Genomic DNA, 15831 nt, shown 5'->3' with positions numbered 1-15831 from the left:
TCCCCACGATGCACACAGTACACAACTCGCACTGAAGGAAAACTTTGGGGTTTCTCTTTATCCTGGGCCCCAACTCTTGGAATCATTTGATTGCCTTAATAACTGTTCTTAATTTGTTACACAAAGCATTTTCAGTACCTAAGTAAACAACATGTGCTGTTCAGTGCTGCTAGTGTCTCTCGGCCATGTAGTGGCAACTGTGACACCTGATGGACAATAATGATTATTATTCCTACTCCAATCAATCGTAAGTACTTTATGAGAGGTAAGATCTGAAAACTATAAAAAAAAAGACTGATAACATCCAGGAGTTCAATAATTATTTTGCTTATATTGTGGAAGGTTTGTGCAAGACTTACACTATTTTCTTTCCTTTTATTTGATTCTAGGAATTAGCTTTGTTTTCAATGTTATTTTATTTAAAAAATGGTTCAATACTATGGAGAGTGGTAGCATTAATTTGACAAAATTATCTGAAAGGATTTGTGCTGTTGAATCTAACTGTCAGAATCTGTTGAAAAGTTATAATATGTTCAAAGATGAGACATTATCTTTAGAAGTTGGAATCCTCCATGAGGACATTAGAACAGAACACTGGACAAGAGATCCAGACTTTTTAAAAAGGCAGTAGTAAAAAGTGTTGAAAATATTGAGGCATTTACTGAAATTGATGAGCAGGGACAGAAGGTACAAGGACAAGATTTAGTGCCATCATTACATGCCAGACCCCTGGACGACTTACATAGAGTTTCAACTGCATATTTAGTAATTTCCTCAGAAAGACCACCTGGCCCAAAGAAGCCTAAGGTAGTCAAAGAATATACATGGGAACCAATACATATGAGCAAGCTAAAAATAAATAAATAAATAATAAAACAAGCAATAGTTTCTTATGGGCTACATTCACCATTTGTCAGGGAAATGGTGAAAACTTGGGCTTCAAGCACTAAGGCTATCGCACATGATGGGTTTCAATTAATCTCAGCAGTTCTAGAAAAATAGACCTCAGCTGCTTTGGAAGTATTATGGGAAAGAAGAGACAAAAGTTTTAGAGCAACGGGGGAAAGCAAAAGGATTTGAGATGTCCCAAAATCAAATTCTTGGTGAGAGCCATTACTCTGATCCCCAGGAACAGGATCATTATAATGAACACACTTTGTCCCCATGTTGCACAGCAGCTTTACATGCTTGAGACAGGATTCAGGAGCTAGAAAAGAAGACTGAGTTATATATTAAGGTTAAACAGGGCCAGAGAGAACCCTTTACTGACTTCTTACAAAGATTAACTAAGGCTGTACAATTTTACTGACAGACCCTGAATCTAGACATGTACTAATTGAATCCTTGGATTCTGAAAATGACAACTTAGAATGTAGGAAGATCCTTGGGCTTTTAAAGATTAGATCAGCATCCATAGATAAATGGATCTTGCATATAATGAATGTTGAAACATTTGACTATAGTACTGAAGTTTGGGTAGAAAAAGTGATTTCCAGTGGTATGAGGAGGCACCAAAATGCCAAATGTTTTAATTGTGGAAGAATAGGACATATAAGAAGGGACTGTAGAGAATGAATTACTAGGAATAATTTCTTCTTTAGGAATGGCAAGAATAGGAGGACTCAGCCTTCTGGTACATGTAGGAGGTGTGGCAAAGGCTGACATTGGACTAATGAGGCAGACAAGGCAATCCAATGCCACCAGGAAACTCTTTGGAAGGCCTCTCATAGGCCCCCAATGTTAAAAAAGGTCCAGTCACTCTAAGTCACTGTAAAGAATATGTTTCACCAGGAAAATTAAAAAATCCGTGCCTACTGTAAAAAGAAAAATACTATTCTGGAGAATGAATAAAAAACTCCAGTAGGAAATAGGAAGTGTATATTTTGGCAGACTTCTATAAATGATCAAAGCTAAGCTAAGTGCAAACAAATGACATTTTAATTGAGGGATTACTAGACACAGGTGCAGATGTGACTATCATTACTCCAGAATCTAGGCATCTAGACTGGCCTCTTCAAAAAGCAAACATTCAATTTCTAGGAATTGGAAACCTATCTCAAGTAAAATAAAGCATAAGGTGAGTTGAATGCATAAGGCCAAAAGGCCACAAAGGAAGGCTGAGGCCACATGTGCTGACCTCACAATGGAAACCAGGAGATGTGCTACTTTAGGGAAGGGGTTTAGCTCTTGTTTCCATAAGAGAAGAAAAGCTATGGATACCATAAAAATTGATAAAGATTTGGTTTGAAAAAAGAGAAACCTCTTGAGAAAGAGAAATGATGGCTCATCCACAGAGGTGACAACCATACAGGTCGTAAGAAAACCTCATAAGGGTTGGGGCAGGGTTCTGTTCTTGTCTTTGCAGGAAAATACTTACCTTCAAAGAGTCGAGAGACCTTGGACATCTAGATGCCTAAAGATGAAAAGATAGCTATCCAGAAAGAATCAACAAGCAAAGAGAAATCTGACTTATGATGCTGTATCAGCTGCATGGTAAAATATGATTATTTGCACATGTATACATATCTACTTAAAAATAAGAGCTGGCTTAGAAGTTGGACAATGGCTATCCTTCTCTAAATCCAAGCACATTGTAAAAAGAAAAATTCAGAATTTCTGTCTCATGTCAGCAGTCATCTGGTATGGGACAGAAAGAAGATAGATTTTAAGGAAATATTTTACTTTTCTCCATGCCCACTTTGTCTATAGTGTATCTTTTGTTGAATATATGTCTATATAAATAATGTTTAAGTTTTCAACTATGAACAGTAGGTTTTCTTGCAGTAATCTCTGAAGCTTCCGTTAAGAAGATGGGGCCCCACAACAATAACTCCACCTGGTTGATATGACATCATGATGCTGACTGATAGCATTACTATGAGACTGGTTTTTGGGTACCAGCTGTGGAAATGGTACACCTTCTTAAAACGTTCTGACTAGAACTCCAAATAAGAACTTCAAAAAACAAACAAACAAAAACCCTATCAACTACACAGAAAACAATTTGCAATTATACAAAATAGCAATCTTGAAAACTAAACCATTTTACTTTTACAGTATCCCATAAAAAAAAAATAAACCATCACCCTCATGATAGCAGGAAGCAATTCTAGAAGACAACATCCACACTCCCAACAAAGTTTGTCCTCAGGGCTAGGAACACCATTTCAGGGAGGATTATTACTCACATAGGGTTGGGGGTTGGAGTGAGAATTATGTAAGCCCAGAGATCCACAAAAAAGAAGGAAAACTGAATGGGATAATAGGTATATTAGTGTGAACTTACACCAATAGTAATAATAGTGAGTAATAGAGTGAATACTTGTGAGCTATTATTTATGAACAATTTACATTGGTATAGATTTTTGTATACTGATACAATTTCAAATGATATTTCTTATGCTGAATATGTACCTATTTCTATTTACAATATTTGTACACCTGTGCAAAGTTATTTTGTCAGATTGTATGCAGCATTTTCTACTTCTAAGACATTTTGTACATTGATACAAGTTTAGGATATATTTATCATATTGCATTATATATTTCTACCTCTGATTAAGATATTTATACATTGTTTACATTTTAATGTCATTGTCTTCCTTTACTGCACAGTTGTTTAAAGATTGTTTAGTATACTGGTATGAAATCTTAATCTTTAAGACTTTATAGGTATTAAGTATTATAGATCAATAGTCATTTATATGTGTCATCTTTTAGTGAGACTAATTAGGTTTTTTAGATACATAGAGATTGTTTTCTGCATAGGTAGGTAACCTTAACCACTTCAAAGATCTGTAGAACATGGCATTTAAATAACTTAGGATTCAGTTGACATGAGACATGATTACTCCTGGCAGCACCAAACCCTTCCACAGAGAGTGTTGAGCACCAAAGATTCTCCACTTGGAGTTTGTCTTCTTCTTGGCACAACTGGCCTCTGGGCAAGAAACTGTCCATGTCTTGATAAACTACATGGTGTCTGGACTGGACAAGCAGGATACAAGAAAAAATACTGTCAAATCTTGCCAAGACAGAATAAGACAATTTTGAAAATTTTTCTACCTCTGAAAATGGTCAGTCACTTACTCTGGGCCTTAGCCAAAGCTGGTTGCTTCAACATTGCAAATGAGACTTTTGATGATTGCTCAGGCAGCCAGTTGTCTCTGTCATCTACTGAACATTTTAGAAGCTGCTTGATTGTACTTCCTGCTTACTCAAGTAATATTATCTCCCTTCTCAGGCCTTCAATGGGTTTGAAGATTAGATAGTCATAGTTACCTTCCTCTTATGATCTAGCCAAGCCATTTCTAATACAAGGATAGAATGTTTATTAAAACATTGAGCATACATTTCTTGCCTAATATATTGTTTATGCTGTTGTAATTCTAATCTCACACTTGATATCTTTTCCTAGTGTATATAGTTTTGTATTGGGTTTAGAACTCTCTTATTTAAGAAAAAGGGAAAGGTGCTGTGGGAGCTCCTTCTGCTCCTTCATCCAATAGCCTTTAAGATACCAGCCCACTTGGGCATGGTCTCTTATACTATACATGCAGCTGTAAAGCCTGTGCTTGCTCTCTTGCTTCCAGGTCCCACTTCCAGCTGCTAGACTCTGTTCTTGTTCCCTGTTCATGCAGAGGACTATGACCAAGGACGTGATCATAAATAACTCTTTATTATACATAATTCTGAACTAGTGTGGGATTATTTTGTATCTTCTGCCATCATTAACAAGTAAAAAGTCAAGGGAATAAAACAGAGATGGTGAGGGCAGAGGACTCACAGACATATGGAAAAAGAAATAAGTTGAAATACAACCACAAGGAGAATGGCCTTCAAATTGAAGAGAAAAAATAAAATGAATATTGTTTCCAAAAAAGAACTGGTGAACACAGATGGTAGACAGTGTAGTCTTACATTTTTGAGTATGAGACTCCGGCTTAGCAGATAGAATTCCCTGTGACATGAGAAGTTGCCAGAGTGGAAATGTCATGGGCATCACAGGAAGAAACTTTAAGTAAAAATGTCTGCCACCTGTAGTTGAGAAATACAGCTAAAGAAAACTCCCTAAGCTGCTTCTTCACAGACCAAAATAAATCTATTTTATCTAGACCATTTCCTGAATGTCATCATGAACAGCTACACAAAAGGAGAAAATCTTCCTCATAGTAAACGTGACCTTGGGTTTGGTGGCTTGAATATTTAAGTATTTTATTTTTATTCTGACATTCTCAATCTCTTAAATTTATTCTGGCAAATGATCCAAAAATCACTCTGAAATCTATAAATATATGACCTTCTCACACAAACATAGCAAGTGATTTTATTTTTATCCACAACAACACACATACCGAACAACCTTTTAACCACACTGTAAAATCTCTATTTTTCAAATATCATTCTTTACACTGCTTGTTGTCATTTCAAATATATTCAGAGGAAACTATAAAAAGAAATACATATTCTGTGCTCTTACAAATACACCAACACCTTTTGGGTTCATTGGTAGAGGGTTTATACTCTCACAACTACCAAGTAACAAGTAATCCCACATCAATTATTGAAGAGAAGAGGATCTACACATACACATTTGTAATTCATGCAATGAGCCATGCCATTTCATGCATATTCACCCAGATCATTACTGGTCTCTATTTATTTTTCTATAAACACCTACTCCAATTGCTACCTCTTTCAACCATGCTGATGACTAGAAACCGGTCCCATGAGGTTGGGGACATAGTAGAGTCAGATAAGTATGAGGACACAAGTTAAAACCCCAGAGCCAATGTTTAAACACAAATATCTAGGTGTGGCGATATTTTTGCTCATAATCATGACACTGGGGAGGCAGACACTAGCCAATGCCTGCCTAGCTAGCTGAACTGAGGCACCGTCTCAATATTGTAGGAGCTGACAAGATGACTGAGCAGGTAAAAGCACTTATTGCCAAGCTTAGAAACCTGGATTCAATCAGCCAGACCCACATGGTGAAGGAAGTAACTGACTTGTCCTCTGATCTCCATACACACAGTGTCATATGCATGCACCCATGAGAGAGAGAGAGAGAGAGAGAGAGAGAGAGAGAGAGAGAGAGAGAGGAAGAGAATAAGTAAATAAATGAATGCTAAATATAACAAAATAATAATTATGTTGACTCCTGAGGAATGATACCCAAGGTTGACTTTTATCTCTAATATGTACATACATACAAATACAATTTTTATAATTTAAAAAGAAAGTTTTTGATTATGTCATTTTATACACACCTGCAATAACTATGTTTGCTTATTTATCTCTCTCCAAATACACTGAACATTTAAGACCATAGGTCTTTAAGGAACAATAATGTGTTATTCATCTCTGTTTATAATAAGACTGTTAACTTTAACATAATGATTAAAAAGTGCTCAGTAAATGTTAAAGGGTGAATGAGTATATAAAATGTCAGTTTATCAAATATATCATCACATTTGGCCTTTCTACATCTCAGATACCTGGAAGACATCATTACTGACACCTAAGGAAATAAAGATTCAAAATGTGTTATGTTTAAGACACCAGAAATAATTCAGGCACACTTTAAAGCAAGTTTCTCCGTGTTCTAAACCACGTCCCACCGAACATATTTTAGAAATTGTACTGTTTTAACCTGTTAATGATTTTGCCAAAACTAGTGATAGATTATCCTCTGTACCTATTTGGATCAAGAAATATATTTTCCATATTTAAAAGAAGCCTTGTATAAACCAAAATTAATCTCCACATAAAACATATTTCATGTATAGGATGGATGGATTGGTTCTTAATGGTTCCTTGTTTCCACTATATGCTGAGTTCTACATATCATGCCAGATTAAGGAATTCCAAGACATAAGGGCCACCTCTACTGACACACACAGACAATGGGGGTCACCCTCTTGAATCAAAACTACTTGTGACCAAAGAACTTCTTCTAAGTGATGCCCCTGAAAAATAGTGTCTTCACGAAAGGTCATTCTGTTGGACTGACAGAGGTAGGATCATATTCCCATCAAATAAAACACCCCTGAGCCCTGGAAGAGTTTGAAATACATCACTCTGAGGTATATTCCTCAGACATACTGACTATTTTGTGCTGTGGCAACTCTTTCGACCAATAGACTTTAAGATACTGGCCTACTTTGGGTATGGTCTTATGTGCTCTAAGTGCAGATGAAAAGCATGCATGTCCCCTTTTTTTTTCTTTTGGATTCTGTTCCAGTTCCCAGCACATGAAGAGAACTGTGGATTGTTACCCTTACTGAGAATCTATCCCCAATAAATAAACATTGTTAAACTCCATTCTGGGTTATTATGGAACTCTTTGATACTAGTACATTTTGACACCCATGTGGCCTGAGTCCACACCATTGCCCAGCCCTGCCCAGTCCTGCCACAGCCTCCTTTCAGTCCATGGGGCTGAACTACCCCTCCAGAACTGCCGCACAGGGCTTCTCTAGGCTGACTCACCATGTTGCTTGGCAGTTTCCCTCTGGCCCACATCTGTGTGGCTCAGTTTAACTATCCTCTGACTGTGTGACCCTACCAAGCAGTTGAGTTACTGCTGCTCACTGTTTCCTGCTGCAACTTCTGCACAGCTTCTCTGGCCCCTGGCTGATGTATCCCACTATTGCTATCCAGTCTAGAACCTGCTTCTGAGGTCCAGCTGCTGCCAGGCGTGCTCTGATCAGGCCTAGCTCTGACCCTGAGAATTCTATTCCTGTAACTGGAACTCAGGTTCATATTCTAAGCTCAGATCTGTGAACGCCACTGGCCAAGCTCCTGCCAGTCATCTTGCAGTCTTGTGGTTACTGAATGCCTGCAAGCTTTACTCTATCAGAAATGCAAAGAGTAATAACTATATTCCTCAAATTGTTCCACTAGTAGAAACAGAAGGGACATTGCCTAATTCTTTTTATGAGGCTTCTGTTACCCTGATATGGAAACCACACAAAGACTCAAACAAGAAAGAGAATTAGAGACCAATCTCCCTCATGAACATCGATGCAAAGATACTCAATAAAATCCTGGCAAACCGAATTTAAGACCACGTCAAAAAAAAAAAAAAATCATCCACCATGATCATCTAGTCAGCTGATTCGCAGAGATGCAGGGATGATTGAGGACACAAAAATCTATCAATATAATTCACCATATAAATAAACTGAAAGAAAAAACAATAGGATCATCTCATTAGATGTTGAAAAAGCATTCAACAAAGTCTAACACCCCTTCATTATAAAGATATTGGAGAGATCAGGGATGCAGGGAACATAATAAAAGAAATATACAGCAAGATGACAGCCAACATCAGGTTAAATAGAAAGAAACTCAAAGTGATTCCACTAAAATCAGGAACAAGACAGGGCTGTCCGTTCTCTCCATATTTATTACAAGACAGGGCTGTCCGTTCTCTCCATATTTATTCCACTTAGTTCTTGAAGTTCTAGCTAGAGCAATAGGACAACAAAAGGAGATCAAAAGGATACAAATTAGAAAGGAAGAAGTCAAACTTTCATTATTTGCAGATGATATAATAGTATACCTAAGTGACTACAAAAACTTTACCAGGTAACTCCTGCAGCTGATAAATACCTTCAGTAACGAGGCAAAATACAAGATCAACTCAAAAAAAGTAGTAGCCTTTCTATATACAAAAGATAAAGAAGTTAAGAAAGAAATAATAGAAACAAGAACTTCAAGTTTTTGAAGAAGATACTAGAAAATGGAAAGATCTCCCATGCTCTTCGATAGGTAGGATGAACATAATAAAAATGGCAATCTATAAAAAACAATTTATATTTCAATGCAATCCCCATCAAAATTTTAACACAATTCTTTACAGACCTTGAATGCATAATACTTAACTTCATATGGAAAAGAAAACCCTGGATAGCCAAAACAATCCTTTACAATAAAGGAACTTCCAGAGGCATCACCATCCCTGACATCAAGCTCTGTTATAGAGCTACAGTAATGGAAACAGCCTGACATTGGCATAAAAACAGACAGATTGAAAACTATGTCCAATGAGGAGAAAGGACTAGGAAATAGAGGACTCAGATAGCCTGTAGTCAAAACACAATCACATTCAAGTAGTAAGTTCTAGTGCTGTGCAGCACAATGGGGGATAATTATATTTCAAAATAAGTTGCAAATTATTATATAGATGCCTAGAAAAGAGGATCTCAGAGGTTCAACACCCTTAGTAATGAAGGAAGCAGAAATGATAATCATATAATTTGATCAATAGTTAAACACAATGCACATCTCTCTGGCCACCAGAAAAAGTTTTAAAAGAATTGTTCCCACTTGTAGTTTGCAGTTCCAGGAACATTTTTCCTTCCACTCTCTGATATGAAGCCTACAAGCATTTATCTAATATTTTTTAAAAAAAATACACATATCACTTGAGACATGGTTCAAGTTCTATAACCATTTGTGTAGACACTGCAGTAAGTGAAATGAAGCAGGGTCCCTTTTCCCGGCCTTCTACCAGTGATCTCGTCTGCTTACCTACACACGTTCTGTCCATCCTGGAACACTAGTGATGGATGGCTCAGAACCCTCAAGCTGGCTACACCTGAAGTGAATATTGTATTCAAGAAGTCAGTCAGTGAAACCACGACTGATGAAAAACAACATTGTACACCCGATTCTGTGTTACCCCCTCCATACAGTTCGCAAACCACTGTACAGTACTCGAGTCAGGCAAGAACCTGGAGATTGAAAGAACACACAAAGAGACCTGGGTCATTCGAAAGGAGATCAGCCGAATGACGTTTATTCAACTTTGAGGAAATCCTTATACCTCCCTGCTGCACAAGGAGTTCCCCCCAGGCAGGTGGGAAAATGCCATACCCAAGATGGAGTAAACAATACCCTACAGCTAATCACAGGCGGGGCAGAGGAAGCACAAAAACAAACAGAATGTTTTAGTTGGCTGACCAGAAACTGTCCTCAAGATGAACCCCAGGAGCAGGGGCAGACCCGGGGCCCTACACAACATCAAAGACACTGGGATAGAAATCAGCACACCATAGCAGTTAAACAGAATCCCGCATTCTTCCAAAGCCTCTGAGGCATGATCTGTGTGTCCCCACACACTGTCTGCTCAATGGAGTGTATCGCTCATGCCTTCGAAAGTTATAGTCTGCAATGGTTTAACTGAACTGCCCCAGAGGCTTGTGTTTTGTCCTCAGCTGGTGGCAGTGTTTACAGAAGTTGTAGAACCTTTTGGACATGGGGTCTAGACAGAAGAAGTTGGATGCTGGGTGCAAGCTTTGGAAAATGAGGGTTGTCTCTGGTGCCAGGTTGATCGACTGAGGTGAGAACAAGCCCTGCAGCATGTTCTCTCTGATGCTGACTAGTCTGCTCTGGTCACCACGCCTTTCCCACCATGATAGACAAGCTCTCAGGTATGGGACAAAAATAAACATCTCCTCCCTTAAATTGATTCCATGAGCATGGTATTCTGTCACCGTGATAAGGGAAGTCCCTCATATGGGATCCAAACAGTCACCCAAGTCTAAATGGGCTCTAATTCAACTGGGAATGGGCACGAAACACTGCAGGCTAGGAAATGGGGGTTGATAATAGGGTTCAGAAAAATATTAAGCCAATTGAATATGTTTCCCATATACTCACATAAATACATTTTGAAATGTAATTTTAAATAGGAAGAGAGAAGACGATAGTAAAACAAACATAAAAATCAAGATAAAATACGGTGATGACAATTGTTTTAACTTAAAATCCCGAAGAAGCGCATCTGCTTGCAATAGAAAGCAGTAACAGATCTCGGCCCTAGGTCTCTTACTGGCTTCCCTATGATCCCATCTATAAAACAAGCCCAGTCAATTAAGTGAAAGGAGTAGCAGTAATAACAGCCCACAACCTTAAAAAGGAGAAGTTGAGGTCATGGAAGTGCAAAGCACTAATGAATGAGCCGCATTGTTCATTGTACTACTGGTCTCCCTGCTGGTGATTTAGTCTGCGTAGCTGGCAAGCACTAAGACAAAAGACACCGCAGATCATGCTGGGGACGTTTGCTTTCTTACATGAACAGAGAAGGTGTCCTTCGCACCTCTCCAAAGGACAACCAAATTGAACGGGGGCAACACAGTTTTATGTTTCCAGTCCGTGTGTGTTTTGAATTGTTGCTAACTGCAATCAGCTATGATGACACTCTGCTTAGTCAAAGGGTTTTGTTTCTCAGTGGCTGCCCTCCGCAGACCGCCTTCAAGCCTTTGCCCCTGTCCTGACCCTCCTTTCTCACAGTCATCCCCAGTATCAGGAGACTGTAATCAGAAGCCTCAGTCTGAAGCCACACACACCCTGCCCCGGGACTACCCTGATGCCAAGTTCAATGTTCCCTTTGCTTTCACAGTTTTGCCTCCAACCCAACCTTCAACCTTCCCAGGAACCCATATGTAATTGCACTTAGGATACATTCCCTGTTTTGTTTACTGTCGACCACCCATCCAGCTCCAGCCTGGCCTCGGAGTTCCTGCATAGTGTGTGCGCTTTGACTGTTGACTCCTTTCCAGGCTTGTGACAGACTGTAAAGAGACTAAGCATGCAGGACCAGCCTTGTGGGGTCTATTCCAAGATGATGATCGTGGGTCGCATCCCTAAGCTGCCTTACTACCCCAATGCTGGTTCTCTGTGCTTTTCCCACACCTCCCTAATGCACTTGTTGCATGCACACTCTCATAGCCAAAGTACACAGGTGGCCACAGTGTTTCCCTGTGTTGATATGAGCTTTCTGCAGGCTAAACCTCAAAGGCTGTGTCTATCTGCCAAGGCGCTGAAAAGCCTCCAAGCTGAGGATGAGGTCATTAACTCCCAAGTTTCCCTTACGAGATAACCACATCAAGCCTTCCTGACCCTCACTTTTGGCCCGCACTTAGAAGTTACAGCCATACTTCTCACTGCCAAAGGTGTTGGTGTCAGCTGCTGGCTGAGGATTAGGGGATGAGAGGATCCTGTAATCTTGCCTCCTTGGTAAGCTTTGAAGAATGACCCCAGTGAGCTAGATTTATACTTGCTGCTTGCTTGTTTTTGCCAGATTTTATCCTCAGTTGGAAGACAATTGATTCGTCTCTCATCAGCCTAAATTCTGTGATGACAATCCCAGGAAGCAGAGGGCATGCAAGTGCCCCGCCCACTACACTGTGGGTGATAGCAAACGTAAAAGATCACCAGTCTATTTCAGTGTCATTAAGAAGAGACTATATTGTGCTGTGACTCACTGATACAAATAAACTATTATCTTAGATGTTTTATTTTATATTTTTTAAATGTTTTGAAATTAAAATATAATTGCATCATTTCTCCCTTCCCGTTCCTGTTTCAAACCTCTCCCACCTACCTTTCTTTGTGATCTCTCTCTTTCCCTCTCTGCTCTCTCTTTCTCTCAAACCCATGGCCTCTTTTTCTTTAATTTTTGTGCATATATATGTATCTGTATGTGTGTATACACACAGGTATATTCCTATATATGTAAATACATTCTTCCCAGTTTTATAATGTTCCTTGTACATATATAGTATCATACTTTTTCTTTCTTTGCTTATTACTCAGCCATAGATTCTGTGTTGAAAGTGTTGCTGCTGTGAGATCCTCCCTTAGACCTATGAATGAATGAATGTGATCTCCTTGGTTCACCCTGATGTAATGAGTTATATTCTTAAAACAATTCTGGAACACAAACTTACACAAAAAATAACAGCCCAAAATATTCTCAATGGTTCAGTACTGCCTCCAATGTTATGTATGATCACAGACTTTCTGATTTTGTAGTCAAAAAGTAATTGACAGAATTTCTGTATGGGTTTGTCCTTATTATACTAATTTAAAATAACTTACTTAGCCAGAACACCAAAACTTACTATAGAATAGATAATGTCATAAAGGAAAAGCACGGATGTTTCCAACTTAGTCGATGAGAATGACAAGATCTCTCCCAACAAAGCAGACTTTCTTGAACTCACTAATAAGTGTCTACAAAGGTTCATAACCTTTCCAAGCTGTTTGTCATGTGCTATACCAGTGGTTCTCAACCTGCAGTTCAAAATCTTTTTGGGGATAAAACGACTCTTTCACAGGTATCATCTACAACCTTTGGAAAACACAGATATTTACATTATGATTCAAAGCAGTAACAAAATTATAGTTATGAAGTAGTAATTAAAATAATTTTGTGGTTGGAGATCACCACAACACAATGAACTGTATTAAAGGGTCACAGCATTAGTGAGAACCACTGTGCTTAATATGTCATTAAGAATGACATTAATAATGACTTATCTACACGGTTGGTACTGGTTACCATCTTTAATCTTCACTAAAACCTCTTAAGGTAGGATAACAACTTCAGTGGGTAGCTGCTGTCATTATTTTATCCAGTGGATGAGCAAACAGTCACTGAGAAGTTAGACAAAGGTCTAAGCCATGAGCTTTAGCAACCATAGAGTGAAGATCTGGATAGCAAGCATGTTAGATAAGGAGTCAACATGCATGAGGAAACTACATCTCTGCTCATCACATCATTTCCTTGTCCTTTTCTTTCCTGCCTTACTACACAGCCTTAAGTGCACTGCTGTCAGTACTACCAAGGATCAGAACTGACCACTGCCAATAGTGTGTTAGGAACTTAGTACCCAGGTCAAGGGGAACTTGAAGATCATATTCATTCATATAAAAAGCAGCAAATTTTGACACTAGTCAAAAGGGGGGGTAAATTCCATCCCATCCCTGTCCCAAGTAAAGGTAACCCACTGTATTAAAATATGACATCACAATGTAGAATCTAGATTATATCCATCGGCCAATCGACTCTGCATTCTTTCACACACTTTTTATCACAAGCATTTGAAAGAAGAAGAGATAGGTGGAGGCAGGCACTTTGTTAAAAGGAAGAAGTTTGACTATATTACTGTCCTAAAGTAAGCTGCAGAACCTGTGGAGATGCACATTTTCACATAAACTGCATGGGGTGATGCGCTGAAAATCTTAAAATCCAACATTTAAGAATATATTAAGAAATAGGATACCTTGCTGTGTTAGTTTAAAAGAAAATGCACCCAAAGGGAGTGTCACTATTAGAAAGTGTGTCCTTGCTGGAGGATGTGTATCACCAGGAGGTTGGGCTTTGAAGGTTTCTATACTTAGTATACTTAGTATACCACAAAGTATGACTCTCAGTGGACTTCCTGTTGCTTCTGAGACACAATGTAAAGACTATCAGCTCCAGCTTCATGTCTGCCCACATGCTGTTGTGCTCTTTCATGATCATGATGGACTGAACCTCTGAAACTGTAAGCGAGCCACCCCAATTACATGTTTCCTTTTCAAGAAATGGTGTGGCTGTGGTATCTCTCCACAGCAATGAAAACCCTAAATCACTTGCAGAGGCAGCCACCCATCCTTATGGAATTTCATAATATACCTAAAACTTTTAATATATGAATGAAAGAAAATGTTTGGAAATAACTATTATTTCTTGACAACTGAAATAACACACATTTGCACTTCACTTACCGTTCACTCTCAATATTCTTTATCAACTGTTGACCTCTTTTTTCAACTTTTTAAATTTTTTTTACAAAAATTATCTTTTCTTATTTTACATACCAAACCCAATTCTCACTCCCTCCCTTCCTCTTGCTCCCTCTACTTTCTTTCCCCACACTCCATCCCACCCCCCCATCCACTCCTCAGCAAAAGTAAGGTTTCCACGGGGAGTCATCAAAGTCTAGAACATTGCTTTGAGGCAGGAGCAAGGCCCTCCCCATGATATCTAGGCTGAGCAAGGTATTCCTCCAGAGAGAATGGATTCCAAAATGTCAGAATAAGCAGTAGGGCTAAATCCTGGTTTCACTGCCAGTTGCCCCACAGACTGAGCCACACTGAAGGACCCTTCTTTATCAGCCTCTACTGCAGTGATTCTCAGCCTTCCGAAAGCTATAACACTTTAATACAGTTCCTTACTTGTTGGTGACTCCAAACCATAAAATTATTTCACTGTTACTTCATAATTATAGTTTTTCTGCTGTTATAAATTCAAATATAAATATCTGATATGCAGGATATCTGATATACAGCCCCCAGAGGGGTCACAACACATAGGATGAGAAACAAGCTCTGCTCTACTGAGTACTCACTCAGCAATCATATCATTGGGTCCTGAAGGTTTGCCTTCCTCCAGAACTCACACATTGTAAGTCAGTCTCCAATGTCTCTAGTGAGTACTCAGTAATCATATCATTGGGTCCTGAAGGTTTGCCTTCTTCCAGACCTCACACATTCTAAGTCAATCTCAATGTAAATATGTATGACATGAGGAGATAAGACCTTTGAATCATGGTAGTGTTCAGGTGAGATCTTAATGTGGGGAATCCTAACAATGCAATTAGTGCCCTTCAAGGAAGGAGCATATATCCCTCCCTCCCCCTATTCCTACCTCCATCCTCTCTCTTCCTTGTTCCCTCCATCTGCCCTTCCTCTCTCTCTTCTTTTCCCCACCATAGAAGAGAACACCAAAAATGCAGTCAAGTGCTTTTTATCATGCAACTGGATAAACCAGCACTTTTATCCTGAAAGTCCTCACCTCAAGAATGATAAGAAATAAATAAAAACCAGTTGTTTAAGTAACCAAGTTGGTGGTGTTTTTTTTATAGCAATGTGAGCAGACTAATGTGTACATATGCAATGACTGGTTATGAGCAAAAATGAACACTCCTAAAGATCCAAATATAGAACCCAAGTGAAGATAGCAAGTATTTTCAAACAGTAGTAATATTT

Source organism: Chionomys nivalis, chromosome 16 (genome assembly GCF_950005125.1).
Source record: "Chionomys nivalis chromosome 16, mChiNiv1.1, whole genome shotgun sequence".
Classification (NCBI taxonomy): Eukaryota; Metazoa; Chordata; class Mammalia; order Rodentia; family Cricetidae; genus Chionomys; species Chionomys nivalis.
This window is presented reverse-complemented; position numbering follows the sequence as displayed.